Source organism: Ciconia boyciana, chromosome 7 (assembly GCF_034638445.1).
Source record: "Ciconia boyciana chromosome 7, ASM3463844v1, whole genome shotgun sequence".
Classification (NCBI taxonomy): domain Eukaryota; kingdom Metazoa; phylum Chordata; class Aves; order Ciconiiformes; family Ciconiidae; genus Ciconia; species Ciconia boyciana.
Window position 1 is genome coordinate 18,467,453 of NC_132940.1, and position 27,972 is coordinate 18,495,424.

Below are 27,972 nucleotides of genomic sequence, written 5' to 3' on the forward strand. Positions count from 1 at the left end.
TTCAAATTTAACCATTTTGCTTTCCCTTTTATGGCTGTGGAAAAGAGAGGTGAGACCTCAGGGTGTGGGGCTCTTCCAGTGTCACTGACGGGCAGCAGACATTACGGAGGCCGAGGGAAACCGGGGACACTCCAAGCAACATCTTATAAGGGTAAAGGGCAGGGGCTGCGGTGAGGAGAATGCTGAGCAGTGCTGCCGTCGGAGACAGCAGGAGCCAAGAGGCCTCAGCTCTCGCACGGCGCTGGCTTGTGCGGCAGGGAACAGGTGATGGTCCCTCTCCGGATTATGACCCTTTCTGGGGTGAAAAAAGCAGAATTCACTGAAGATGCTGCTGGGGGCAGGGTTGGAGAAGCCTCTCTCCTTCCCTTGCTAATTAACTCACTGGGCACACACTGAGCATGATGCTGACCATTGCCCCAGGAGGGGCATTATGTCTGGTCCCACGTGTGGGACACCCGTGCCAGGAGGTCTCCCCGGGACAGCCCCTGCCAGGACTCGAGCTACACTCGAGTGGAAGTCAGAGCCTCGTACCCAGCATCTCACTCGCTGCCCTGCAAACAGCCACCCTGTGACTCTCTGCCATGGCCATCCCCACCCTTGGCATGGGGGAGCATTTAAAGGAGTTTGTGAAGCTGACAAGAGGTGATGTAAAATACTCTGAGATCCTCAGGTGAAATCCACTGATAAAATAACCTGTTATAGCTCTGCATCCCAGCAGACTTCCCTGAAAATCTCTCTCACAACTCCATGTGCAGTGATGGAGGGGTGTATGCAGCCAGCAGTGTTGGTGAGGGGTCTTTCCACTTTCCATGTGTAACAGATCCTGATTTGATCCAGGTGACAGCTGCATATACACCAGATAGTAACTAATCTGATGTGCCATGGTAGGAAATGTAGTTCCATCCCTGGTGTAAAGATAATCTCTGCTCCTTCTCTACTGCTTTATACATTACCCCCAGCACACATCCCCAGATGTGTCCACGCTGTGGTGGCCTATCTCAGTGCTGTGAGACACGCTCCCCCCAGCTCCCCAGGCTGGGCAGGGGCTGGGTTCACTCTCCCAGTCCCTCCAGGAGGGTTTGCGGCTGAGTGAAGTTCCCGAGCAGCCGGGCTGCAAAAGGGGCTGGCAGAGGCTGAGTAAAGGCAGTAGGTGACACAGCACCGCAGGAGCCCTTGGCAGCGTAGATGCACCCTGTGTCAGCAACACACCGGTTCAGTTGGCTCGCTTTCGGGCTCGCCTCCTCTTCCCTCAGCTTCTGCTGTTGAAATCCCAGCTGTGCCCATGCCCCAGATTTGCTGTGCCCGGCTCTGCCCTGCCCTACAGAACTGTGGGGTTGTGTCTGGGTCCCATGGGTGGGAGGGCAGCAGCCGGCGGGGTCATGGAAACTAGAGCAGGGCATAGAATGGGGTCCAGGGGGGCAGGGCTGTGTGGTTTTCTGGGGGCAGGGAGCCCAGGCTCCCACCCCTTAGGGTATCCCTGGCTGGCTGTGGGGAGCACAGCAACCCTAGCCCCGGGGTGTGGGCCAGGGAGGGCTACAGGGACCCAGCTGCAAATGGCAGTGCTGAAAGCCTGGGTGGAAGAGGAAGGAGGTTTTCCTGCTGTTCGCTGTTTCTGTTCTTTCTTCATAATTAAAATCTGATAGGTATCTAGGGGAAGCTCTTATCCTTGGTAACGTTCCTCTTAAATCCTTCTCTTTTTCCCCTCCGTTTGCTTTGAAAGGTTTTTTTTTATTCCCTTGCCTGTTTCCCAAAGTTTCTCCCTTTCCTTGTTCCTCTATCATTGACGGGAAAAAAAAAGTCCCTAAACCAAAAACAACAACAACAACAACAACGAATTAAATAAATAACACAGACTTACAGGAAAAGCTCAGCTATTTTTGAACTTCCTCTCCCTAAGTTTATTTCTGGCTCCTTCAATGCCCAGTGTCTTCTGCCATTCATTCTGGGCTTGGGTGCGTTCACAGGCGAAGCTGGAGGGGTGTAGAGTGGGGGCCTGCCGGGACCTCCCGGGCACGCTAACCTCGCTACCTCCTCAGCTGGTCTTCCAGGTACTTCCCCAAGGGAATGGGGAACGGGATATTCTTGCTGCTGTTAAAAAGTGAACAAGTACCTTAACTAGCCAGGAAATTCTCGTACAAGCAGGGTACATAAGCAGTAGCTCAAATGCTCACCAAATCAGAGTACCCCAACAACTATGCCATATTTTGCAGCCCTATGATCACATCACCTTAATAGGTGTGCTGGATTCACAGGCTGGTAACATAAAAGTGAGCAACTATCAAGTGGGATGAGGAAATACTGTCTTTCTCTGACTGTTTCTCAGTGCTTGCCTACATGGTTCTTTTTCCTGCTTTTGGCATCTTTTTCCTGCAAAAACAGTTTTTTAGGCAGGGTTATCGTGGCTCAGTCAGTGAATGCCTCATCCGATTTGCTTTCTGCAGCTCTTTCGCATTTGGATCCTCTGTTAATAAACAGTCACTTCCTTTTAGCTCCCTGTGGGACTATGAGAGACCTGCGGGCAAAGGGAATTGAAAGCATCATCTTTCCTCCGCCATTGAGCTGAAAGAAAAGCCTCCTGCAAAGCCCGCGGGACACAGGGCTTGTAGGAAACTCGGCTCAGCTGAGGCTGGGGATAGCACAGGGGTGAAATAGCTGAGGCTGGGGATAGCACAGGGGTGAAATAGCTGAGGCTGGGGATAGCACAGAGGGACCAGGGACACAGGTGGCTGCCGGAGGAGGGGTTGGCCAGGGGGAGGCTTCTCCTCCAAAAGATGCTGGAGACATCTCATGCCACTCTCCCCCTTTGTGCACAGGGAGGGGGAAATCTCTATCAGCTGCCAGAAGTGACTCACGTAGAAGGAAGAAGGTGGATCTAAAAAGCAAACTACAAATCAGGACTAAAGGGTTGTACCTTCCTCCTCCTTTACTGTGCGGGAAGAACATCAGAATTGAAAGGCAGCTTACTTTTTGTGAAACAAATTGCAAATAACTGGAGGGCTTCAAGTGCCCGATCTATTTATAATAAAATCAGTGGGAGATTTAATTTGCTTATTTTCCTAGCACTTAATAAAATATCTGGCAAACAGAAGCGAGAAAACCACTTATGTTAAAAATTTTGTGTTTTCACTTCTTCAACAATCCTTTAAGTGAAGGCTCTGCTCACCCTGGGAGACCATCAAGGGAGACTGGAAATTTGGAGAGTTGAAAAATAAACACACAAACAAAAACTCTGTGAACAAATCTTTCCTGCCTTATTTTTTGTCAACAAAAGGCAACATCCCCAGTTCTTCCAAGATAATTTCACATCACTTTACCAAAGATTCAAAGAAAAAAAGAAAGGGAGAGTTCTTTAAAAAGTGCAAATCCCCTTCCACTTCAGTCAGCTGAGCCAGTGCCAGCGGAGCCGTTCACTGGGGGAGTTTCTATGAGGAAGCTCTGAAATATGCTGAAACTCCGCTTGGGGAAGGAGACATTTTCGATGAACATCTACATTCACAGAAGCCTATGAACCATTTCACAGTGTCTTTGAACAAGGCTGGGAAGAGGAGGATGCAGAGAATGTGGCGGGGGGCAGTATGTTCCTCTCAACATTTGTTCTCCAAGGCCTTCTGTACTATTTTAAAAACATAGCTGAGGGTATCTGAGAGGTCCAGCCAGGCTGGTGGTCTAGCAGTGCAAGACCCAAAGGACAGGGGCTTGCTTCACAGGCAGCGGGTGGGCAGCGGGATGGCTGCCACTGCTCGCTTGTCCTTCGGCAGCCCTGGGTCCCCCTCTGGGCAGTGCAAGGGCAGCACTGAGGGAGCTGTGCCCACCCGCGCGCTTGCTGCCGTACACAGCTAAGGGAAAATGGGACCTGGGAGAAAAAGACATGCATTTATTTATTTGCATATTTACCTGTATTTGAAATGTATGCAGGACTTCAAGCCTTAGAAGCAAGAAGGAGGATGAGAAGGATTTGAAGAGCTGTGTTTCTACCATGCATGTGAGTTGTGCATGCCTTTTCCTTCCCATATACTGTACAATAAGGCCTATAAAGAATGAGGGACTTTGCACCAAAGGTGCTGAGGGCTATGGTATCGCTTACTCTGCACTGGAGTGAGCCACAGGACCAGCTCTGTTGGTGCAGGTTAAATAAGAAAGCCAAAGTGGCAGGTGTAGGGCATTGGCATAGGATCAGTGCTCTGCTCAAATGGGTTCACTGCAGCTGGGTACCAAGCTCTCTGTCCTGCACAGCAGGGTGCAGTCCATGCAAAAGGGACCCTTTGTGCCTCGTGAGTGTCTTTGTGGAGATGGTTGCTGTGCTCTCAGGATGAGCTCTGGGTCTCCATCCTGCCCTGGAGTAGGGTATCCCTGCTGCGGGACACCCTCTTCCCCTGTGTGTGGAGACCACCTCCCACTCGCAGGCTCCTTCCCGCAGCCTTGCATCGCTCCCTGCAGCTCCTGAGTCCCTGCCACTGGCTGCATTGAATACAAGGGCTTTGAGCTTCATTTGATGTTCTATAGGAAGCCAGAGCAGAAGATGGAGGATACAGTTACAAGCTTGTGGTGCTGTTGATGGGGAGAGTTAATGTCTCCTGGGCACTGAATGCTGTCTGTGTGTATGTGCTGCAGTGCTCATAGGCACTAATTAATGAAGGTGCATATAACTGAGAATGAGCAGTCTCAAAGATGGACAGAGTATCCTGCTGAGGAGGTGAAGGGAGACTGATTGTGCGTGTGGTTTTTTTGGTTGTTTTTTGTTGTTGTTGTTCATGTGCTGCTCTCCCTTAGGAGGGTCTTTTCCGCTGGTCTTCCTTCAACCATTGGTTCCCACACTATTCAACATTTTTCTAATGCAAATGAGCTCCTTCTCAATGTCTGCCTTGAACTGCACAATACTTGGGAAGCTCAGAGAAATGTTGATGCCCCGAGGGCAGGGAATTTTCAAAACCCCTATGTAATCAGCTGATGATCAAATCCTGGCAAGTTGTTTGTCTATGTCCTGGTTTCTTTCATTCACCTGACATTTACCCACACTCTCTATTGGTGTTGCAGTGGCTGAAAGAGGCATCTGCTCTGTGTCAGCTTTTATCTGCCTTTTTTCTTCCTACTGTGCCTCATTATGTATGCTTGCTAATTCAATTCAGATTTGAAAGGAAATATAAGAGAAATTAACTGGCAAGACATCAGCAGCTGCAGGAACTCCATGGGAGAAGAAATCCATGAACTAATGGAGTAAGTGGCAATGCAAAACCTAGACATGACTGCAAATTACTTCAGCACATGTGAGTCTGAAAACAGATCCAAGAAACTGGAAAGGAGTCAGGAGAAAAATATCTGACTGTCAAGTGGCATTTTCCTTGCTCCTCTCAAGGCTATAGGTAGACTCAGAGCAGGTAAGGCATCTTGCAGAGCAGACACTGGCAGGAAGACACAGCAGTTGCAACACTGAGTAATGCAATGGCAAAGCACATCAGACTTGCTCACCGTGGCATGGGAGCTGCTACCAGGACCCAGGCCATGGTGCCAGCAATGTCCTCGATCCCCAGGAGCGCCCGGGGCTGCATCCCGGGTCCCTGCACTCCCCAGGACCACCTGCCTGTGCTGTGGAGCAGGGATATGGCTGTGAGGAGCTTGCCATGGCCATCCTCCGCTTGGCTCCTGCGGGACAGTCGGGTCCAAGTAATTACACACTTTGAGCAGCCTTACTACAGATATAGAGACAGCTCCAAAAGAGCACTCTGCCTAATTGCAGATTTGGGTGGTTGATGTCAGGATTAAAACCACAGCCGCCTCCCCTGGAAGATCTGTGACGCGGCTGCGATGCCTCCCACAGTTTGTAAGAGTCCACCCCAGCCCTGGGGCACCGGAGCGTTGGGGGTACTGCACACATCGTGTCACAGCCTTTCTTCTTCTTTTCTTGTTTTGTGTTTTTTGTTTTTTTCTTTTTCCTTTTTTTTTGTTTTTGAGACAAGTGACAAATATTCCCTCGCACTGGGGAGCCACATCTGTTTTTTAAGACTAGACATCTCTTACCTAAATGCTTAGGGCAGTTTCCGAAGCAAGCAATGCTTACACAGACCTCTCGCCTCTTGCTGGTAGCTGGTGCTACCAGCTGGGACTCCCAGGCTGCCCTCAAGCCAGGGGACGGACCGGGGACATCCCACAGAGGGATGCCAGGGAGGGGGATGCCAGGCACAGCCTGAGTGACACCAGCCAGCACACAGAAAGCCCACAGCTTTATCAAGCTGCTCAAGGTTACAGCTTCTGTGCTGCAGCTCTGCACAAAATGGGGAGAGTGCTTCAGCCAGGAGAAATGCTGCTCTCTTCCCCTGAGGTTTGTGTTTGGCCAAAATGGAAAAATCAGGTACCCGAAGGCTGTCGCAATATGGTTACACTGCCCAGAACCACCGTACAAAGCACTGGCAGCATGAGGTAAAGAGACTCTTTAAATAATTTGGCTGAAAAGTAGCCCTAGATCAGCAATTCTTACAGTAGCCCTGCCCTGCAATGCCATTGCGAATTGTTCGTTTTATCTTGCTGATTATAAAAGCAACAGCAGGGTTTTTTCTTAGTGTGTTGTGTTTGCGTTTTTTTCTTAGAAGAAAAAAGATGGACCAGTGCTCTGCAGGCACTGTGGAGATAAGCGGATGTCCTTGGCCACAGAATGAAATCTCTTCTGTTTTCTTTCTGGTCCCTTTTCCTGGGCATTTGCCCAGCCCAGCTGGTGAGGCTCAGCATGATGAGCTCCAGTACCATGCGTTAGACTTGCTGGTAGGTGACGCAGTGAGGGCTGAGCATGGGGAAGCTTCTTTCCTGAGCAACTCTTCCTGACTGCCATACTGAAACAGGAGTCCTGACATGGAAGCTATCATGGCATGAGGATTACAGCTTCTGGAAATCAGCTGGCCTCCAGAGCTGGGGTGTAAAACCACCAGCCCCACGGCCCACAGGGCATACCTGTGGTGCAGATGTGGTCCAGGACAGCCCTGCAGTTCCCTCCTCTCCCTGCAGATTTGTGGTGAGTGCCTTGCGACAATGGCAAGCGCAGAGGCAGCCAGGGCTGAGCCAGGGGCTGTTTTATTGACCCAAGTGTCCCGGGCAATCCCAGACCATACCAGCTGCTCTGTCTCATACTGGGAACCAGAATAAAGCAAGCTTCAGAGATTTTTCGACCTATATTGCCATCCTCACCCTTCCTCTCCCGCCATGTACTGGATTTGCTCACAGTACAGCGAAGGCTGCCCAGGAACCCCCTCGCCACAGCCCTGCAGTGGCCAGGTGCTGCAGCATCAGGGCTGGCTTAGGGCTGCTCAGGGACAACGTGCAACTCCAGAGCAACAGGCTGGCCCCGGGCTCTGGGCAGGAGCTTTTGGAATGAGAAAGTCACAGGAGATCATAGGCTTTGGGCACTCATTGGGGAAGCAAAGATCATCAGGAATGACCTGGCTTAAGGGGCTGGACTCCTGCAGGCAGGAGTGAAATAGGTTTGGTGACAAGAGCCAGATCAATTTATTTCAGTGAGTTGCTCTATTTATGGGTTCATTTTGCTTTATGAATGTCAAATGTGGGTTTGGTTTTTTTCCTTTTCCCTGTTGCTGTTGGACATTGCCTCTGGGGATTACTTTGTTCAGACCTGTTGAGATGCCCAGCTGTAAGGAGAGCAAGCACAGAAAAGTCCTTATAATGAAATTTTCCAGGATACTAAAAGATTAATTTATTTTTGCTTGCAGAAAATGACCAAGAAGCAGCATGCTCTTATGTAAGAGGAAAAAAGAGGCTAATAGGAATTGTCTGTAAATGCCAGGGAATAAGGTTTAGTGGAAAGTGTTCTTTTTCAGGTGCACTACTGCAAATCTTTAGCAGACAAAGCATGGGAAAAAGGGGTTTCTAGGATTGGCAGCACTGTCCAGTTATCTACATCTATAAAAAAAGGTCAAATGCCTTCAATGTGATTAAAGAACAGAGGTCAGACCTGTTTTACAGTGACTTTGGACTATCCAGAGAGAGAGAGAGAGACTTGGAGTCCAGGCATCAATAAGGGGATACAGATAACGCAGCAGGAGCAAAAGAGAGATGTCCAGGAGTCTTTAAAGAATATAAAAAGGAATTTAAAACAGACTCCTTGGAATGTAACTTGAAAAACAGGCAAGTAGGAAAAATTGAAACAGAAATGCAAATATTTCCAGGTTTCCAGTTCTTTAAAAAATATGATGGTTCAGGTGTGTGATGAGCAGCTACGTTCTCTGAAAAGCAGGCAAAATAATAAATCAAAGAAAAAGGAGAATGTATGTACATATGAATGCACTTTGAAAGCCTCCTGCTAAATTATAAATACCTCTGAATCATAAAATATAGAGCCTGTCAGTGGTTTCTATCGAAGTCTGAACATGCAATTTCACTTGTTCACAGCACAGCCTGTGTGTGCTATCACATTAAAACCAGAGAGAAGTAAGAAAGACACAGAAACATCCTGTAGGTAAAAAAAACCACCCCACAAACCTGACTGACAGACTGAGTAATTATTAATGGGAATCTCAGCATGGATAGGCATGTGGAGCAGACTCCTCTAGGAATCGGCTTTTACCACACAGCCGTCAACAGATGAATTGCAAGAGGTAAGGTTCTTCCTTCCCTTGGAAATGTGGGGAGGTTAAAAATGTGAAGGCTCATCTATGACAGCCAGCAGCTGCCCCGGTGCAGTATAGATGCTGCGATGGGATGCTGCTGCTGTGCTGGCAGAAGCCATGGCTTGCAAGGCTCTGTCTCCCATGAGCAACACCAAAAGGAGGACTGCTAGAAATCCTTGAAGCTGTCGTGGGGTGGGGGGCACCTGACCCTGAGGAACAGCGTGTTGGGGACCAGCAAAGCACCCAAAAGCTGCAGGTTTGGGAGCAGGCAGCCCCTCCAGCACTTCCTCCGTGCCACGCGTCCGGGCTACTGCCTGTAGCTGGAGAAAGGATGCGCCGGGATGGGCCGTCACAGCGGCCCTGAGTCGGGGAGGTCTATGGGGCTGAAAGATGTGGGCCTTGCGAGCAGTTGGGGAGCCACAGGCAGGAGGGCAGTGGGGCTGCAGGTGCCATGACGCTGGCAGGGTAGAGCCAGGCTGGCAGTGGGCAGGGCTGGTGGCAGCAGCACGCTCTGCGCACCCTGGGCAGTCGGTCCTCCCTCCAGGCCAGCGAGCCAGGACCAGTATGGGACAAGCCTGGACACAACCCCACCTGCAGCGGGGTCATGCCAGGCCTGGGGGCTCCCCAAAATGGGGCTGCTGGGCCACAGGCAGGGGTGCAGGTCTTGGGGAGGGTGATGGGGCAGCGAGGCCTCCAGGTGCACCATTGATCTTGACACAAGCGTGAGGAGGGAGGATGTAAAGTATTGGTCTGTCATGTGGAATGTGTGTGAACAAATGAGTTGTGTTGGATGGTTTTTCCCATCCACGCACAGAGCTTGTCGGCAGCTGCTGTTACTTTAGGGATCCAGGAAGGGTGTCAAAATTGCTGAAGACCTCCTGCCATGGTGGAGGATGCAGGATGGGAGGTGGTCCCACGGGTCTACAAAGCCTCCACTTATGGTCGCAGTGATAGCCCACCTGAGGGCTGATGTCCTGGCCCAGCCCCATCCCCAAGAAGGTGCCCGATGCCTGGGGCTGGGGCTGCCCCCGGTGCCTCCTGGCCTGCCCTGCTCCCTGGCTGGGGTGGTGGGATGGGTCTTGCTTGCCAGGTCCTACCCTGCTGCCCCAGGGAGCCCCCATGGCTCCCACCTCCCAGGCAGCCCCTGGCCCCAGTGACCTGGAGGGCAAGACAGTCTCATGAACTGCAGGCAGCAAGGAAAAATTTCTGGCAGGAATTGTATGACTGAACCTCAGGTCATGACTGTTGTCTGTAATTCAGGGAGGAAAACTGTGACAGGAGCTGGAGATAGGGTGTACAGAGCAGGAGGGAGGTACCGCATCTGCAGGCACAGCCTGAGGAGCACGGAGGTCTGCCCAGGAAGGAAGAAGAGCTGCAAGCAGCTCAGCGAAGGTGGAGGAGGAAGCGGCTCTGACGGAAACTGTGACCTGGATTCTCAGATCACTGAATTGCAGGAAGACTTGGAGTCTGAATGAGCAGCCAGCAAAAAAAAGTAGAAACTCAAATTGGAGCCTGATGAGAAACTGGAAGTCCTTCACGCAGCAGCAAAGCTTTCTGGAAGGAGAAAAAGGATGGCACTGTCTGAGAAAACAACTTTGAGGTCAAGCCGGACAACAGCAGAGCCTTTCCAAAGCACTGGGAAAGGAATCTGGTTGAGCCAGCAAAAAGCTTCTCAGTTGGACAACATACAGGAGCAGATCCAGGAGGCAAACCTCAACACGTGGCCAAGGCAGGCAGGGACAGTTACACTGCCCCTGGCAATGCAAGGGACAAAGCAATTGTCCTCTAACTCTGTGGACACTCCTCCTACATTACTAAGGCTGTGCAGCCTCAGTAAGTGGGAACTTGGTCATTCAGTAATTATATATCATTATTACATGTAATCATATCATATGGGCATCTTTTGTTGACTTTCATTTCTGCTAAAAAGGAAGTAGTGTGAGATGAAGCCATTAATACAGGGAGTTATATGGATTTCTAGCAGCAATGCATGGAAATCTGAATAGAGCTCTACAAAGGAAAAAACCTTTCTGCTCTTGAGGGTGAGTGTGTTGCCCAGAAAGGCTTTGAGACAAGATGTCTGAATGACTGGAAGATCCACAGGAGACGTTCATGCTGCAGCACACCTTCAGAGCCCTACAGTTTAACTGGTGCAAACCCTCATGTGGATGCACTTGCTTCGACTAGAGAGATTTCTATCTGTTTAGCTTGTCTTCATGGATGTAAAGAGCAAGTTAAACCCAGTTCACATTGGATTCAATACACATCAGGTACAGAGTCAGCTGGTTTAAAGCAGTAACCCAAGGCCAGATTTCTTGCATCTTTTGCTAGCAGGATGCTAGCTCAGAGCAAAGGCCTTCAATATAGTTGTGCTGCCACGGGCCCCTTGGTGGGTTAACCTGCAAGCTGCCTTCTTTGTACCACCCACATTTCTTGCAGGGAGGTAATTCCTTTTACCCCATCCTGTGGCCAGGGCAGGCCATGCTTTCAAACCACTGCAGCCTGCCCAGCACCTGCTGTGTGTGGTGGGCACCTTCCTGCTCCATCCCTGCTCAGCATGGTCCTCTCCATACCTGCCTAGGTGCCCATGCTAACAAGCCCATGGGAATTTGAGGGGACCTGGGGTTTGTTTCCCCAGGCTGGGTGCCAGAGCATCAGGTGGCAGTGCTGGGGGGAAGGTGGAAGGGGCTCCTGGTTACGCATGTCCAGTGGAGGCTGCTCATGCTGCTCCCTCTACAGAAAGCACCTGGAAATGCTGAAGCTGGAGTCTTGTACAACCCCAAGTAGGGTGTCCAGAAGTACTGAGTGATCCACCAGCTGTCACTGAGAGACAGACAGCTGAGGTGGGTGACCAGCACAGAGTAATGCACTTGGGGAGACCTGGCCAGCAGGAGAGAGTGCTATTAACAAAACACCATAGTAAAAAGCCGTAGGGAGGTAGCACTTCATCACGTAATACTCTTGCTAAGGAGGTGAGTGCTGTCTCTCAGATCCCTCACGCAGCACCAGAGAGGGTAACACTGCTCTGTTCAGTCACAGCAAACCTGCCTTTGATAGCATGGAGTAGCACCCAGTTTTCACCTGTCACTTTGGAAGGCATCAGTATGGAGCGATCCTAAAGACAGAAAACAGAGGATCTAGGAGCTATAGCTCACTAGAAGATAATCACAACACTTGCTTGTGATTCTCCTCCCTGCTGGCTCTCCGAATTAACCATCTCTTGTTGTCCACTCCCACCTCTAGGATTGCAGGTCTCAGTACATCCTTAGGTGTCCTCTCTGCTCTCCAGCTGCTGCTGCATGGACTGGTCTCCTGAGGCCCTACACTGTGTCTGGCAGCTCTGTGCAGTCTCAGAAGCCTTGGGGTGGTGGGTAGGCAAATTGTGCTGTGCTTATCTGCAGACATACTGCCAGCCCCTCCTCCATTTCTTGTGGGCCCTTCCTGTCTTCTTCTAGATGGCTATAAACTCTTCAGAAAGGATAGGCAAGGAAGGAGAGGCAGTGGGGTAGCCCTGTATGGTAGGCAGTGTTCTGATTGTCTGGAGCTTAATGATGGTGAAGATGGTTGAGTGTTTATGGGTAAGAATCAGGGGGAAGGCCAACAAGGCAGGTATCATGGTGGGAGTCTGTTATAGCCCACCCAACCAGGATGAAGAGGCAGACAAAATATTCTATAAGCAGCTAGGATAAGTCTCACAATTGCTAGCCCTTTTTCTCGTGGGGGACTTCAACTTACCAGATGTCTGCTGGAAATACAATACAGCAGAGAGGAAACGGTCCTCCTAAGGTTCCTGGAGTGTGTGGCAGATAACTTCCTGACATGGCTGGTGAGTGAGCCAACTAGGGAAGGTGCCCCGCTGGACCTGCTGTTCACAAACAGAGAAGGACTTGTGAGCGGTGTGATTGTTGGAGGCTGTCTTGGGCATAGCGATCATGAAATGATAGCATTTTTGATTCTTGGAGAAGTTAGGAGAGGGGTCAACAGAACTGCTACCTTGGACTTCCAGAGGCAGACTTTGGCCTGTTTAGGAGACTGGTTGACAGAGTTCCTTGGGAGGCAGTCCTGAAGGGCAAAGGAGTCCAGGAAGGCTGGACATTCTTCGAGAAGGAAATCTGAAAGGCGCAGGAGCAGGCCATCCTCATGTGCCGAAAGATGAGCTGGTGGGGAAGAACACAGGCCTGGCTGAACAGAGAGCTTTGGCTGGAACTCAGGAAAAAAAGGAGAGTTTATGACCTTTGGAAGAAGGGGCAGGCAACTCAGGAGGACTACAAGGATGTCATGAGGTTATGCAGGGAGAAAATCAGAAGGGCCAAAGCCCAACTAGAACTTAATCTGGCTACTGCCGTAAAAGACAATAAAAATTTTTTCTATAAATACATTAGCAACAAATGAAGGGCTAAGGAGAATCTCCATCCTTTACTGGATACGGGGGGAAACATAATGACAAAGGATGTGGAAAAGGCTGAGATACTTAATGCCTTCTTTGCCTCAGTCTTTAATAGTAAGACCGGTTGTTCTCTGGGTACCCAGCCCCCTGAGCTGCAAAACAGGGACGGGGAGCAGAATGAAGCCTCCATAATCCAGGGGGAAATGCTTAGCAACCTGCTACACCACTTAGACACACACAAGTCTATGGGGCTGGATGGGATCCACCCAAGGGTACTGAGGGAGCTGGCAGAACTGCTCATGAAGCCACTTTCAATCCTTTATCAGCAGTCCTGGCTAACCGGGGAGGTTCCAGTTGACTGAAGGTTAGCAAATGTGACACCCATCTACAAGAAGGGCCAGAAGGAGGAACTGAGGAACTACAGGCCTGTCAGTCTGACCTCAGTGCCAGGGAAGCTGATGGAGCAGATCATCCTGAGTGCCATCACATGGCACATACAGGACAACCAGGTGATCAGGCCCAGTCAGCATGGGTTTATGAAAGGCAGGTCCTGCTTGACTAACCTGATCTCCTTCTATGACAAGGTGACCCGCTTAGTGGATGAGGGAAAGGCTATGGAAGTTGTCTACCTGGACTTTAGTAAAGCCTTTGACACTGTTTCCCACAGCATTCTCCTGGAGAAATTGGCTGCTCACGGCTTGGACACGCATACTCTTCACTGGGTAAAGAACTGTCTGGATGGCCGGGCCCAAAGAGTGGTGGTGAATGGAGTTAAATCCAGTCGACGGCAGGTCACAAGTGGTGTTCCCCAGGGCTCAATATTGGGGCCAGTTCTGTTTAATATCTTTATCAGTGATCTGGACGGGGGGATTGAGTGCACCCTCAGTAAGCTGGCAGACAACACCAAGTCGGGCGGGAGTGTTGACCTGCTTGAGGGGAGGAAGGCTCTGCAGAGGGATGTGGACAGGCTGGATCGATGGGCCGAGGTCAATTGTATGGGGTTCAACAAGGCTAAGTGCTGGGTCCTGCACTTGGGTCACAGCAACCCCATGCAATGCTACAGGCTTGGGGAAGAGTGGCTGGAAAGCTGCCCAGCGGAAAAGGACCTGGGGGTGTTGGTCAACAGCCAGCTGAATATGTGCCCAGGTGGCCAAGAAGGTCAGTAGCATCCTGGCTTGTATCAGAAACAGTGTGGCCAGCAGGACTAGGGAAGTGATCATGCCCCTGTACTCAGCACTGGTGAGGCTGCACCTCGAATACAGTGTTCAGTTTTGGGCCCCTTGCTACAAGAGAGGCATTGAGGTGCTGGAGCGTGTCCAGAGAAGGGCAATGAAGCTGGTGAAGGGTGTAGAGCACAAGTCTGATGAGGAGCGGCTGAGGGAACTGGGGTGGTTTAGCCTGGAGAAAAGGAGGCTGAGGGGAGACCTTATCGCTCTCTACAACAGCCTGAAAGGAGGCTGTAGTGAGGTGGGTGTTGGACTCTTCTCCCAAGTAACAAGCGATAGGATGAGAGTAAATGGCCTCAAGTTGCAGCAGGGGAGGTTTAAATTGGATATTAGGAAAAATTTCTTCACCGAAAGGGTTGTCAAGCATTGGAACAGGCTGCCCAGGGAAGTGGTGGAGTCACCATCCCTGGAGGTATTCAAAAGACGTGCAGATGTGGTGCTTAGGGACATGGTGTAGTGGTGGACTTGGCAGTGCTAGGTTAAGGGTTGGACTTTATGATCTTAAAGGTCTTTTCCAACCTAAATGATTCTGTGATTCCTTGGCTTCCATCCAGGCCTCGGTGGCATACCAAGAAGTTGCAAATGATCTCCAAAATCTCAAGCATTTTGCTAGAGTTGTGGCTGCGGGCAGTATCCACATTAAAGCCACAGCTACCGCAGCAGTGAAGCAAGCGGAGAGGGCTGGTGATGCCGGGTCTGAGCACTGCATAGCTCACTGTGACACTGAGAGAGCATCTCCTCCCTCTACTCGAAAGGAAAGAGCTGGAAGGAAAATTATCAACTAGAAAAGTGTGTTCACAGAAGAAAGAATTTTGTTTGGTTGTGGATTCGGCTGCCCAGCACAAGCAATATTTGTTAGCACTGGCAGGTAAGGGCCCGACACGGTGTCTCTTCTCTGTTTCCACTGGTTATCCAGCCCCCCCAGGTGACTGAGGGCAGGGTCTAAATGGGACAGGTCCAGTGGAGGATCTCCCATGAGGGAAGGACTTGCATGAGCTGAGAAGTCCTTGCAACTTCCTTCATCCCTCATTTTAGGATAAATTTTAGGATAAATCCATTATCTGTATGGAGGTTTGGGTTTTTTTGTTGTTTTGGGTTTTTTTTCTGTGCCTTTCCTTCTCCCTTCTGTCCCTGCTAGTCTCTTTAAATATTTAGGTATGTAATGCTTTCCTGACCACAACAGTCAATCATAAAGAAAACAGAAGTTAAAAACCTGATGTCACTCTGAAGCTCATTCATGGTGTGGGTATGGACCAGACACAGCTTTAACAACCAAGCACATTTTCTCCTGAGGCTGCCTCTCTTATCGGTAATGGAAACAGGAAAATGTTGCCTTTTTCCAGGGCATTATCATGAATCCTTGGAGTAGCAATGACAGGCCTGGAGCGCAGTGCCAGGGTGACCTTCGGAGGTCCGAAGCCTCGCCCGCCCGTGAGGAAAGGAGGCTCACTGCCGCACTCTGACTGGCACCTGTGGCAAAAGCAGGGACTAACCCCGAGACAAAGCCTAAGCTCGAGTTTCCTGTGTGCTGAACTGCCCGAAGTTTAAAGCACAGCCCCGCTGCGTGCTCTGATGTTGCTACCTGCGCTGGAGCAAGCCGCGAGGGCAAAACGGCCCGGGGGGCCGCCGCAGGCAGGGCAGGCTGTGAACAAGGCAAGCCGGGCGCATATTGCGGTGGGGGCTTTGCTGAGCGCCAGCACCCGCCTTTTCCCCCGTGATGTCCACCTCGCACAGCGGCTGGGCCCTTCCTATCGATGGACCGCCCCGGCCCCCCTTCAGTCACCGTTTCCGTGGGGTCCCTCCCCACGCGTGAGCTGGTGCCCGTGGCCTCCCAGCACGACCCCGCCTCCCCCGCTGCACCCCAGCCCGCGCCGCGCCGCGCCCGGCCTGGCCGGCGGGGCTGCAAGGGGACCCGGGCCCGCTCCCCGCGGGGCTGGGCCGGCGGGGGGCGCGGGGCTGCCCGCCGGGCCCGCACGGCCCCGCCGCGGTCCGCAGTGGCACCTGCTGTCGGGGCCGGGCAGGGCCGCCGCCCCGCTGCTCGGCAACAGCCCTGGCTTGCTCTAACGCCCTTCGCCGGCGGGCAGGGACAGTTTCTCTCGCTCGGCCCGGCAGAGGTCGGTAGGATTTAGGCTGGGTTGCGAACCTAATTCCTTCGTTTCAGTGGGAGTTCTGCCTGCCCGAGAGTCTGACCCATTAATGGAAGGGTCAAATGACTGTAGAAATCCCATCCCACATAGGCTCGGTGGACGGCTGTGCAACAACTCATCGGGGTGATTTGCGTGGAGCCCTGACCCAGATCAGAGAACAGTTGTAGCCTGCGAAGAATTTACTTTCAAAGCCCAATCATCTTTAAAGTATCTTTGCAGTACTAGATAAAGTAAACATTTCTCCTTTGCAATTTTTCCTTATTCCAGTTGTGCTGCAAGAGTGGACTGATAAAAAAAGAATGCTTTCCTAGGGCTAGAATGAAGTAGTCATTTTATAACAATTATTGGAAGATACTGGTCCAAGGCTGCAGTCATCTCTGATCCATTTTGGAGCACAGCAGAAAGGCTGTTATCTGGAAGAACAAAGGGAACCAGCAAGTTATTTATAAGCAGGGCTCCCACCATGCACGGCAGGTCAGGCCGCTCCCTGTGGCAGTGGCCAGCCCCAGCTTTTGTATTACCATGCGGCCATGACTGGGTTGTTTAATAATTTTGCTTTTGTCTTCCTTCGCAGGGCTGTTAAAACCAGCAGACAGTGTCAGGCAGCAGAACAAGGCTGGGAATGCTAAATGTGGTGCACTCCAAACCAAATGAGCAAAGCAGCAAGGCACTTGCTTTCCCCCTGCACCCTGGGAACAGCCCACTGGCACAGCTGATGGATGGAGAGGAGGGGGTGCAGGGCCTGGAGCTTGCTGGGGAGCCCGGAAAGGGCTGAGCGTCCCTGGCTGGATGAGTTCACTGGATGCCTCTCGGGTGCTGGAGGGAAGGTGGGATGCTGGGTAGGGATGTAAGAAGGGGGGAAAGAACATGTTAGTGGGCATCTTCCAAAGACAGATTGCATTTGCTTTGAAGATCTGTTCTCTCTTTTCTATGCATTAACATATGCACGTTAATGCATATGGAAATTGACTGCATTGTGTCCTGAAGCCATGTGGATGTTGGTTTTTCTGATGTAACTAAGGATTCAATAGTGTGTAGCGCCCTGTAATGTGGTCTGATAGGACATCTTCAGTTTGCCACTGTAGACAAGTTTCTTTGATTGCTTTGTGACTAGTGCAATTGGAAACATATTCCAAACACAATGATGGGAAGAAAAGGAGGCCTACATTTCCCTTCAGTGCTCCCCATGTGATCTATCTGGATCGTGTACCCATGCAGTTTTCTGTGGTTCTTTTGCATACAGCTACCCACTGAGCGAAGTAAGAGTCTCCCTGCTTTCTTGACATAACATAAAAGGAGCTATGCTTTCAAAGCATAGGGTTTTCCAGGTTAGTAATAAAAGTATCATTGTGTTTCTTAAAGGTAGAGCTTCTGCAAGTGCAGCTCATAAACAATGGCATCATGGGATGTTTTCAGAGCAACTCGAGGTCTGCTCCACTTCCACAGAGATTGTGAAAGTCTTGCTGTTGACTCATATCTTGCTGTTGACAATATCCTGCTTCACCTCCAGTTGTTATTCCAGCAGAAGAGAGGTCTCTCGTGGTCCACCTTACATCTGCAGGCCCTTCTGGCTGTTGACCCATGTCCTTTGTGAAGCTGTGCCAGGCACTGATTTATCAGAGATGCAGTAAAATGCTGCATCTTACCTTAAAATTCCTAAAGACAGAAAATTAATTCATAAGCTTTGGTCTGCAGGTGTCAACACACAAACCTGCCTGTCCAGGTGGGAGAGCTCAGTCCTTTCCATCGGCTGCATTCAGGGTTTTCAAAGTCCTGCATCAGCATTTTTGAAGCCTGTACACACTTGAATTGGAACAGGAAGAAAAACATCCATAAAACTCAAGTGAATGGGCTGGAGAAAAAATCTCGAAAGAGCAAAGTGGAGATCCAGTAAATGTGTGCGTCTGATCCATTCTGGCTTTTCCACACACTACTGACACCGTCTTGGAGTAGTTCTAAAAATGTTTGCACCACATTGAGCAAAGACATGGCTGTTGTGTCCAAACCAGGTGAGATCTGGCAGGTTGGCCTCCCAGAGGTACATGTACCAATCCACTGCGATGCGCGTTGCATTTCAGTGGCAGATTTGGGTTAGCTTTGAGACAAACTGCAAACTATAATCTAGCTACGGACTTGCTCGCGTGAACACAACAAGCTTGTCCATGGGTATGGTGACTTGTAGCTCTTTTCCAAAGGATCCAGCTCTGGGAAAGGAAAATGTAAGGGTCTCGCACTGACGTGAGCTCATTGATTTGGGGATTTTGCTGTACTTAATGGCTCTGCTAATTGAGTTGAGTAGAAAGACCATCTCCCCTCTGCTTCTGCTCCTCCTGCTCTCTCCAGGCCCAAAAGGAGGTGAGAGCACAGCCCACCTCTTGTGTGAAGGCAAGTGAAAAGGGGAGGAGTGCACTCTCTCTTGCTTGTGTCTCCCATGGCCCTGGCACCAGCAGTGTGGAGCTCACCTTGTCCTTCCCCCTCCCCAAACCCAGCAAACCAGCCAATATTTCTGAGACACATTCTGCTCACACAGATTTAGGAACTCCGCACAGGAACAGATAACACAAAAAGAGTGTAGCGGGGCTGAATTTAAGGGATCCTCAGCTCCCCTCCCCCCTCCCCGCCCCAGTTTCTCAAGTTGGGACTTCATCCCAGATCATGACATGCTTAGCCAGGCATAGCAGGGATCAGCTCTTCCTTCCTGTTCATGCAGCTCCAGGCAAACTGGTTGTACTTTGTTCAGAAGAATAAACAGCAACCAGCATCATGGCCAGCTCTTTTCTACCATCATCACTGATCTTGATCTGTCAACTGCTTTTACTGCTTCTTATTTGTTGGCAAAGGTACTGAAGCCAAAGGTCCTTTGGGAGATGCAAAGACAATAGAAGGAAACATTTGCCCGATGTCTGATGTTACCGCAAAGGGCTGGCCAGTGCACTTAGAATTATTGGACTTATGATGGAAAATTTCATGGGAAAATTGCAGGGATAAGACCTGCACTTCTAAGGACCTCCCTGATGCATGCTCCAATTCTGGCTAGATTCAGCCTTCCTCAGCAAACTCCCACCCCTAAAGCTGAAAGGCTTTTGGGCTCGGGTAGGGCAGGGTACTAGTCACAGCAGCTCCCTGAGTCATTCCCTGTTTTCTATTCCCAATCCCATCGTGTCATCCAGATTTCCAAAAAGGGACAGCTGTTCCCATCTGACTAGTCCTGATGTGGAGTACGATTTAAACCCAAGACACCGACTATCCAATCCAAACCCTTCCTGGAGTTCTTCCTTTGGTGCATTTTGGCTCTTCCCTCTTGCACCAGAATCACCCTAGTTCAGACACAAGCCGCAACTGTTCTGCAGCAACTGTGCCGCTGCTGGTTGTTATCGTGTCAGATCCTTTCGTATCAAAAGAGATCCTGTCTATGCGTGAAATGAAACCTAGTTATAAAAGAAGAGAAAAATGGGGATTCCCTGGGGTCGGGGATGAGGCTGTGGGACTGTCTTGAACCCTGGGAGATTAATTTCTGGTTCTGCAAACAAGCTCTGAGTGGGAAATGTTGCCTGCTGGAGCCAGCTCCTCCCGCTACAACTAATGCGTTGAGACTCAGTGTATGTGAAGGTTGCATCTCTGGGAAGTATTGTGATGGACCACTGTCAGTGCAGGAAACCTACAAAACACTGCATCAGACTGTCTTCAGTGGATTTACTGTAGATTTAGTAACATTTCATTTTTATTTTATATATATATTCAGATTTACTGATTAGTCATCCAAGCAAAGGGGTTTGCAATGGAAGCAACTGCAGATCAGGAGGACAATGTATGTGAGTACCAGCAGAACTCACGTCACAGCAGCGCCAAGCACAGGGTTACGTAATTTGGAAGTGTAGGTACCTGTCTCTCACTCTCTTGCACTAACTTGGATTTGTTTTGCAGAGGAGCACATACAGGAAAGGTCTGCATGGCTGGTTTTGAAGAGGAAGGAGAGAAGAATTTGTTGATAGCACAAGGACAGAGGCACAAACAAACTAGAAAGGGTGTGCAAGGAGAATTTAAAGATGGGTTCAACAACAGATATTCAGATGTGAAGAAATTCTGCAGTAAGCACAGGTAAGACAAGTTGTTCTATATAGGGAAAATCTAAGAAAAAAATGGGAGTTGAGAGTAACAGCACAGAAAGAGACAGGTTTTATTCCAGAGATTTGGAACTAAAGGAGAGAAATTTGAGATAGGAAAACCCATGGATATAGAGCTGTCAGTCTCCTCCAGGCCAGCATCGACACAAAATGGCATTTGGAGACTAGACAGATACCAGAAGCTTTCTCAGCTACTGTGAATCAGGACAGAGATGGTCACAACGCTAATTTCAAATGTATCCAGGATGCTGTTCAAATGGACAGTGAGGATACAGAGCTGGAAATCTGCAGTGCAAATATATGGATAACAGGACAACGCAGTGTGCAAAAAGCACCTAAAAGAACACTGCAAACAGGCTTAAAAAAGACGTGGTAATGTACTGATCTTGAGGTCCAGAGGTGTCACTACGAAATAATGAAGTGCTGTCGCACTTTTGCTGACTCGAGAACACACATGCAAATTATTCCAGGCTATATTAACAAGCATGTGTGGACCTGGGTCTACAGCAATGCGTAACACATGCCAAGCTAGCAGCCAAATGTGGGCTCAAGAGTCGCAGGGGGTGCGGGAAGACTCCAGCGCACAATAAGCTATGAGACCTTCTTGTTGTAAAAAGATGAGCAAAACTGGGAAGCACAAGAAAACTGTTAGCATTTTCCTGAGTTCTCAGATCTGAGCCTGCTAAATTAATGTTTTAAGTAAAATAACAACATTTTATAATATGTTTCCAACTAGTCATTTGACAGCTTTCCACAGATGGTCTGAAGTATGTATGAAAATATAATACAAGTGGAAAATTCCTTGTCTAACCTTACAGCATCCTTATGTGCTCTGTCACGTGCATGCCTTCTACATGTCCTGCAGCAACAGTCTAAATGTAACGACTTCATGACCACTGGCAGTTTTGAGGTGGTGAGATGAGGCTGGAGAAGCAGAAGCAGAAGAAACATAGCAAGAAAGAGTGATGTTCCCAGTAGGAAAATAAGAGTGTGGAAACGCAAGGGACTTGCAAGGAAAGGCGAGGGGATTAGTGAAGGTGGTGTTAGCAGCACTCGGTTTATCTAGGAGAGGGTAGAGGTTGGCTGAGATGCAAGATGGAGAGACACCCATCAGGAGGGGGGGCCAGCACAGGTGTAGGTGCTAGCTGAAGCCCTCTAGGCAGATGAGATGGTCTCCAGAAGGTGCCCCGGGAGACATCTGTGTCCTTTACGTGGGAGGAAGGAGAGGGCAGGGGTGCCAGAGACTCCCAGGTAGAGAGAGCAGGGCACAGATGGTAGCAAGGAAGGATGAATAATTTGCCTCGGGTGGGGATGGAGGGAGGACACTGGGGGACCTGGTCCAAGGGGTTGTGTGGAAAGGGAGAAGGTGTCAGAGAGAAAAAGCGATTCTGAGAGACAGGACAGAATATGACTTCAAAGGGAATTTGCAGTCATTGGCAGCAAAAGCAGCAAGACAGCCAGGGGCATGGGGATGGAGGAGTGAGAGGCTGTGAAAGATGATGGTGCAAGCACTGGAATAAAGGCATAGACCAGGGCTGTTAGGCTGAGGATGGAGTTGGCTGTGGTGCTGGCTGGAATTTCCCATTCAGAGGACAAGGAAGAAGAAAGGTGGGTCAGGGTGGGATTTGGGGACAGTGAGAGATTACAACGTGCTTACCTTGGAGGGCTTGATGAAGGAGCGTGGAGGAAAGTGAGGATTCAGAGAGGTAAAGGATGGAGTAAGGCTAGAGGTACAAGCTATTAGGAGGTGGGAGGAGATGCAGTTTCTGGGGTATTTCATAGACAAGAGCAGCAAATGAGACATGCTGGTGACTGTATAAGAGCCAGGGAGAGTGCAGGAGAGGAGCAAGCCTGGCTCAGTCCTGGGAGAAGCTGGCAGTGCCCTGCACAGGGGTAGAAGAAAGAGAAGGACTGTGTGAAGGAGTATCCTGAGGTGGTGGGCAGGGCATCTAAGGGGAGGAAACTGGAGGAGAAGGAGTGGGAGGGAGGCTGGAGCAAGAGGTGCTATGGAAGGGCACAGAAGATGTGAGTAGCAGGGAGGCAAAGAGGAAGGAAAGGGTACAGCAGTGCCACAAGGCTTTGTGTGACTGAGGAGTGCAAGAGAAAAGGGGATGGGAGTCAGAGAGGTCAGCTAGTGTGAAGGTGGAAAGGATGGAGAGATGGAAATGTTCCAAGGTGGGAGGGAGGGGGAAGAGACAAATGAATAGGCAAATTATAGACAATGCAATAATTAGCTGCTACAGCAGTAATCTGAGTGTCACCCAAAAACGGAGGATGAGGCAGGCAGTTTGTGAGCGAGGGGGAGGCATGATCAGGCAGGCAGAGGAGCAGAGGTGGGCCGAGCCCGCCTGGGCACAGAGGCAGCGTGGCAGGGAGCAGCAGGCAGCAGATGCTGGGGCCGCAGTTCCTATGGCAACATAGGCAGGCGAATGCAACAAGTGTGCAAACGTGGTGGCGTGAGCAGGGGACAGCTCGGTGCGTTTCCCTGTCGCGCTCCTCAGGGTGGGAGCAGAGCCATGCACCATCCCTGGGTACCAGGTGGCAGGGTACTGCCCCTGCAGAAACCAGCACAAGTTACTGGCACATTTTGAGGCTGGGCCCCCTCGCTGCTGAGAAATGGATTTCTTGTGCTTTCTCCTTGATCCTAGGCATCCCGAAGCCCAGCAGAACGAGAGCTGCTGAGCATCTTGTCAGCAGCGAGGTGCCTGGGTGCCGCATGGCGCGGAGGCAGCTCTGCAGCGCGTGGCCTCTGGAGAGGGCGATGGGAGAGCGAGCACCCCTCCCTCCGGTCCCTCATGCCCATGCACCACCGGGCTGGCGGCTTAACTCTCCAGTGCCCTGGCTCAGCATGGCCTGCGGCAGCCAGCCCGTACCTCCGGGCACCTACGGTGTGTAGGTGCCTTCCAATGAGGCTGCCATAGCGCGGGGCCAGTCTGCTTACAGCAGGCAGAAATAGCACACGTTTTTCACAGGCTGGGGCCTTATTCTTCTCTCCTCTGTAATTTTGGGCAGAATTTTCCCTTCCTCTCCTATTGTATCTCCTGTAATTAACCAGCACTTTGGGTGTGCAGCTACTCTGCAGTGTTATGCTAATGTCCTACGCTAAACAGCTGGAGACAGAGCACAAAGGCCAATTTTTCTGTCCAAAGAAGCAGTGTTTCCTGAAGCACTGACACTCCCAAGAGAACGGACATCCCTGCGAGGTGCTGCGCAAGGATGCCGCTCCTTTTGCCTTCAGGAGGCACCCTGGCAGAGGGGATGGCTGGCAGGAGGAGGCCAGCTCAGCCAGGCCATGTTGTCCAGGCTGCTCCCCACCACCCTAGAGCAGGCTTGCTCCTGCATGAGTTGCATCAGCCCTCCAAAGCAGTGCTCGGGGTTTCGGCGGGTTTACAGCCGTATTTCGACGTGCAGCTGCATCCAACAGCAGAGGGAGCTCTGGGAGAGGAAGAAGAGCAGAGGAAGCCTGGCAGGAGCAGCCCTGGGGAAGGAGGGAGGCTGGCAGGGGTTTGGCAGAGGTAGCTGCAGGCAGCTCTGCTGCACCAGGTAGGGAGCTTTTAAACAGCATAAAGGGATGAGGAAAAAAGGGGCCTGAGAGAGGGAAAAGTGGTTGAAAAGCAACCACCATGGCAACGAAATGCCAGCAGAACTTTAGGTATAAAAAGACATGAAAGAGGCAAGCAAAAGAAGTGTCTGGGTGCTCTTTCTCTTGTAAGATTTAAGACTCAGACTAACTTCAGCATGGCTGGTGCTAAATAGCTCTGAGGGGGAGGAGGGTATCTTAGTTACTCGGGGAGTGTTTTCTGTGTATTTAAATGTTAAAACGGTCTGGCTACATTTTTTTTCTGACGAGAATGCTCCATGTTGAGCACTGTTCTCAAGTCAAATTCATTCCAGAAAGTTTCAGTGACATTTTGTGAAATGCTAGTGCCATGAATTCACACCAGGAACGAAGCAAAGCAGTGAATATGCCTTTGTGGCTGTGTAAATGCATCCATTGGAAGATGATGGCCATTTCTGCCACACATGGGATGACAGCAATACCAGCCAGCCACATCACAGCGCCTACAAAGCCAGTGCGTGGATATGACTCTCTAGCCACAGAGATCTGAGCAGGAAAATAAATATCCTCGTCTTTCCATCCTTCCTTCCCCGTGGTCCTGGGTGCAGCACAAGAGCAGGCATGATTCATTCTACAGTCTCTGGGCAACCCAAGGGAAAACTGCCTGCTAATTTCAGTTTCTGATGTCAGAACGTATAATTAACCTGACAAAGCAAAATGTTATTTTGGGTTAAGGCATGATCAGACCTTCCTTCTCCCGCTACCTTTTTCTGTATGGTGATAAAATAAGTTGGAGGCATTTGGGGCTGGGGGAGGTACATGTTTAGTTGTTTTGTGGTGGCTATACAGTGTTGGCAGTGAAATCATTGCTGTGTAATACATAAAAATATCACCAGTGCTTTCTCCATTAATTTACATTCAAAGTAAACACAGAGAAGACAGAATGACTTGGAGATTGCAATAACCTGCTTCCCTGCCACTGCACTTATGTGCAATACTCCTCCCTTGTATATGTCTTTGGAGCAGGAGATGAAGCAGGTTTTAAATGAGCATGCTGACTGCCACAGCAGCTGTGGATAGGAATCACAGGAATACTTGGGATCTTTAAGGTGTGTCATGTTCAAGTAGAGTGGATAGCATGATGCTAAACTGACAGTGGATATCTAATTGTAGAAGCTTTAGGGACTGGAATACTTCGGTTTATTGTCATTGTATTTGAAAAAGTATTGGGAAGAGGATTTCAGAGGTGGAGTTATATCATGTTGTTGCTATGTTTTCTCTTGGATAGAGTCTCTAGAATCGAGCGATTTATTTTGTTTGATCTATAATATGTACATGTAACTAGCAAAAGCTCCTGCAGTTAAAGTGAAAAGATTAATCTAGCCTTTTCAAGCAAAATCAACTTCTCTTAGTGCTGTGTTGGCAAGCCTGGGTTCTGCAGGCTCCCAGGCACAAACATAGCAGCCCTGTTGCAGTTGTTGAGGTGGGAAAAGAGCTCCAAGTCCCTCTCGATCCCTGATTAAGGATCCCCATTTTTAAATAAGCTTTCTCTACTCTCCTTCTACAGAATGACTGGTGGTTTCTTTGCTCCATGGGAAAATAGGAAGACAGAGAGAAGATGCAGCATGTAAGAAATAAATTATATATTATTCTCTTACCTCTTTTTTTTTCTGTTGTTTTTGCCTGGTCTTCCTTAACTTTTTTTTTAATGGTCCAGCTGGGCAAGTCCTTAATCTTCAGCCATTTGAATGACTGGAGATCAGTCATTCGCAGGCTCTGAGCATTTTGGTCCCACATATGTTCTTTCTTTTTCCTCCTGCTGCTCAGAAAGCTCTGCCCAGCTGTGCACCTCATTATGCCCTTGTGGCTAGGCTATTTTAAGAAAACTTCTAAAGGAATAACAAAATCAGCCAGCTCTAACTATTGTAACTGTGGGACTGGGGAAGTAAAGGTTAAGTGCTAGGACAGGTATAGCTAAGCACTCTGAAGATAACTGGCTTGCCATTTCTTTAAAGACCACCGTTTTCCTAGATCCAGGTGGGGCACTTAGGCTTTGTGTCACGCCTTTTGCACACAGAGCCACAGCCATTTCACTGAGAAAGCCAATCGAGATCTGAAGAGGGAAGAAGGGTTTTCAGGCATGATTTGAAGAAAGAAATAATAGACTGAAATGTCTCAGGGGGAGGCAGGGAAATCATTCCAGCGAGCTGGGCTGGACAAGCCGTGACAGCTGAAAGCTTCTTTTGGTCTTACCCTGCTAATTCTGTTTATGACAGGTTTTTAATTTTTATTTCCTGTTCAGCCTCCATGCTTAGCGTTTAGTATTTGTGGAAACCAGGGTGAGCAGAAGAGGTACAGATCATAGAATTAGTAAAGTTCAAAATTAAGAAAATAGGAAGAGCTAAGTAGATGAAATGGACTAATTCAGACACAGACTAACCCCCCCTTCCAGCTCTCTGGCTCTAAAGATCTGAAGGTACTCAACAACTCAGCAGTGGAACCTGGCGTGCTGCTGGGTTGGGATCTGAGTATGAAGATGCCGTGTTATCAGGCACTACATTTGACTGACACAGGCTCTATCTCGGGTTGACCAAGCAACGCACAACCTTATTCCTGCTTCTGCCAAATTAAAGCCCTGCTCAGGCAAGCAGCCAGGGTGAAGGGCAGGTGATGGTGTTTGCCTGCAGCGCAGCTTCCTGCCTTCCTGCCGTGCCTCCCTTCCATCTCAGATGATGCTGTGTGCTTTGTGAATTTATAGTCCTTTATTGATAAGTACGGAATGAAACAGACTGGCTATCTGTTGGTATATCCACTGAATGAAAAGTGAAAACTCATGAAAACTAGATCTTCTGTGTAATCAGAAGCAGCCAGCAGAAGTTGTTATGTCGTTCCTGCTGTCGCTTGAAAAACTTTGCTGAGCTGCAGTGTGACAACACACGTTGCTTACCGTGCACACCATCATGGCTGCTCCTCTTGTTGTTTCAAAATACAAAGGTACTTGTTAAGAATGAGGCCTCATCCCCCAAATCTCCATTCCATTTTTAGATGGCCGTATTGCACATTGAGTGACTGACTTCGTATTATCGCAAACGAACTGGAAGAACTGGTGAGCACATTGTGGAGTTCTGGATGTTAATTAGAAACGGGAAGAAACTGCTTTTTATCTAAAGCAGTCATTCTGACCTTGCAAGATAGAGACACTCCTTTTTTCAGCACAAAGACAAGGTAAGGAGAGAGTGACTTTTTCCAACCAGGAAGTTCAGAAGCTGGGAAAGAGTCACGGCTCTGGAGCAGAATGGGCTGGCTTGCAAGGCCTCCAAAGGTCACTGTGCTTTTAACATAGAGGCTGCTGTGCCAGGTGTTTGAAGGCAAGCATAATAGTGAAGTGGCTTCAGAAAAAGTGGTAACATGGGTCTGGATAATTATTTAAGATGGACTTATAAAGTAGCAAAGAAAGTTGGTTGGCAGGAATTAAAAAAAAATAAATTGATGGAATTATAAATGAACCTAGCATGGTAGGGACAAACTTTTGCAATGCTTTTTATAGTGGAATAACATGCTGCTTTGGTTTTCTTAGATATCTTTAGGATTGTCATTAAAAGTGTAGCTAAAGGAGAATTGTCTGACATAATTTCGTTAGACTTTCCGAAAGCTTTGGCATTGTGTTCTGGTGACAGGGCACACTGAGCTGCAGCAGCCTTGCAGTGCAGGAGCACAGCCCTCAGGTGACAGGTTTCCCTCTCCTCTCTGGAAGAGCGGAGCCCCTGAGCCCCTCACCCCTGGGCTGGCTCTCCACGCAGCAGCTTCTCCACGGCCAGCTGCGGGCACAAGCAAAGCAGGCCCTTGCCAACATCATCTGACTGCAGGGCAATAAAACAGCTGCCAACACATTGCCTAATTTTGCCTGGAAAGTCAGCCTC

The 27,972-nt window shown here is 49.6% G+C and overlaps 1 long non-coding RNA gene across 1 annotated transcript; it reads left to right on the plus strand.

Annotated features, from left to right (window-relative positions):
• The first annotated feature begins 20,374 nt into the window (after positions 1-20,374).
• On the plus strand, positions 20,375-27,175 carry LOC140653984 (uncharacterized). The gene is made up of 3 exons (XR_012043310.1): positions 20,375-20,467; positions 25,620-25,679; positions 27,098-27,175. It is a non-coding gene; the product is annotated as an uncharacterized lncRNA (long non-coding RNA).
• The last annotated feature ends 797 nt before the right edge of the window (positions 27,176-27,972 follow it).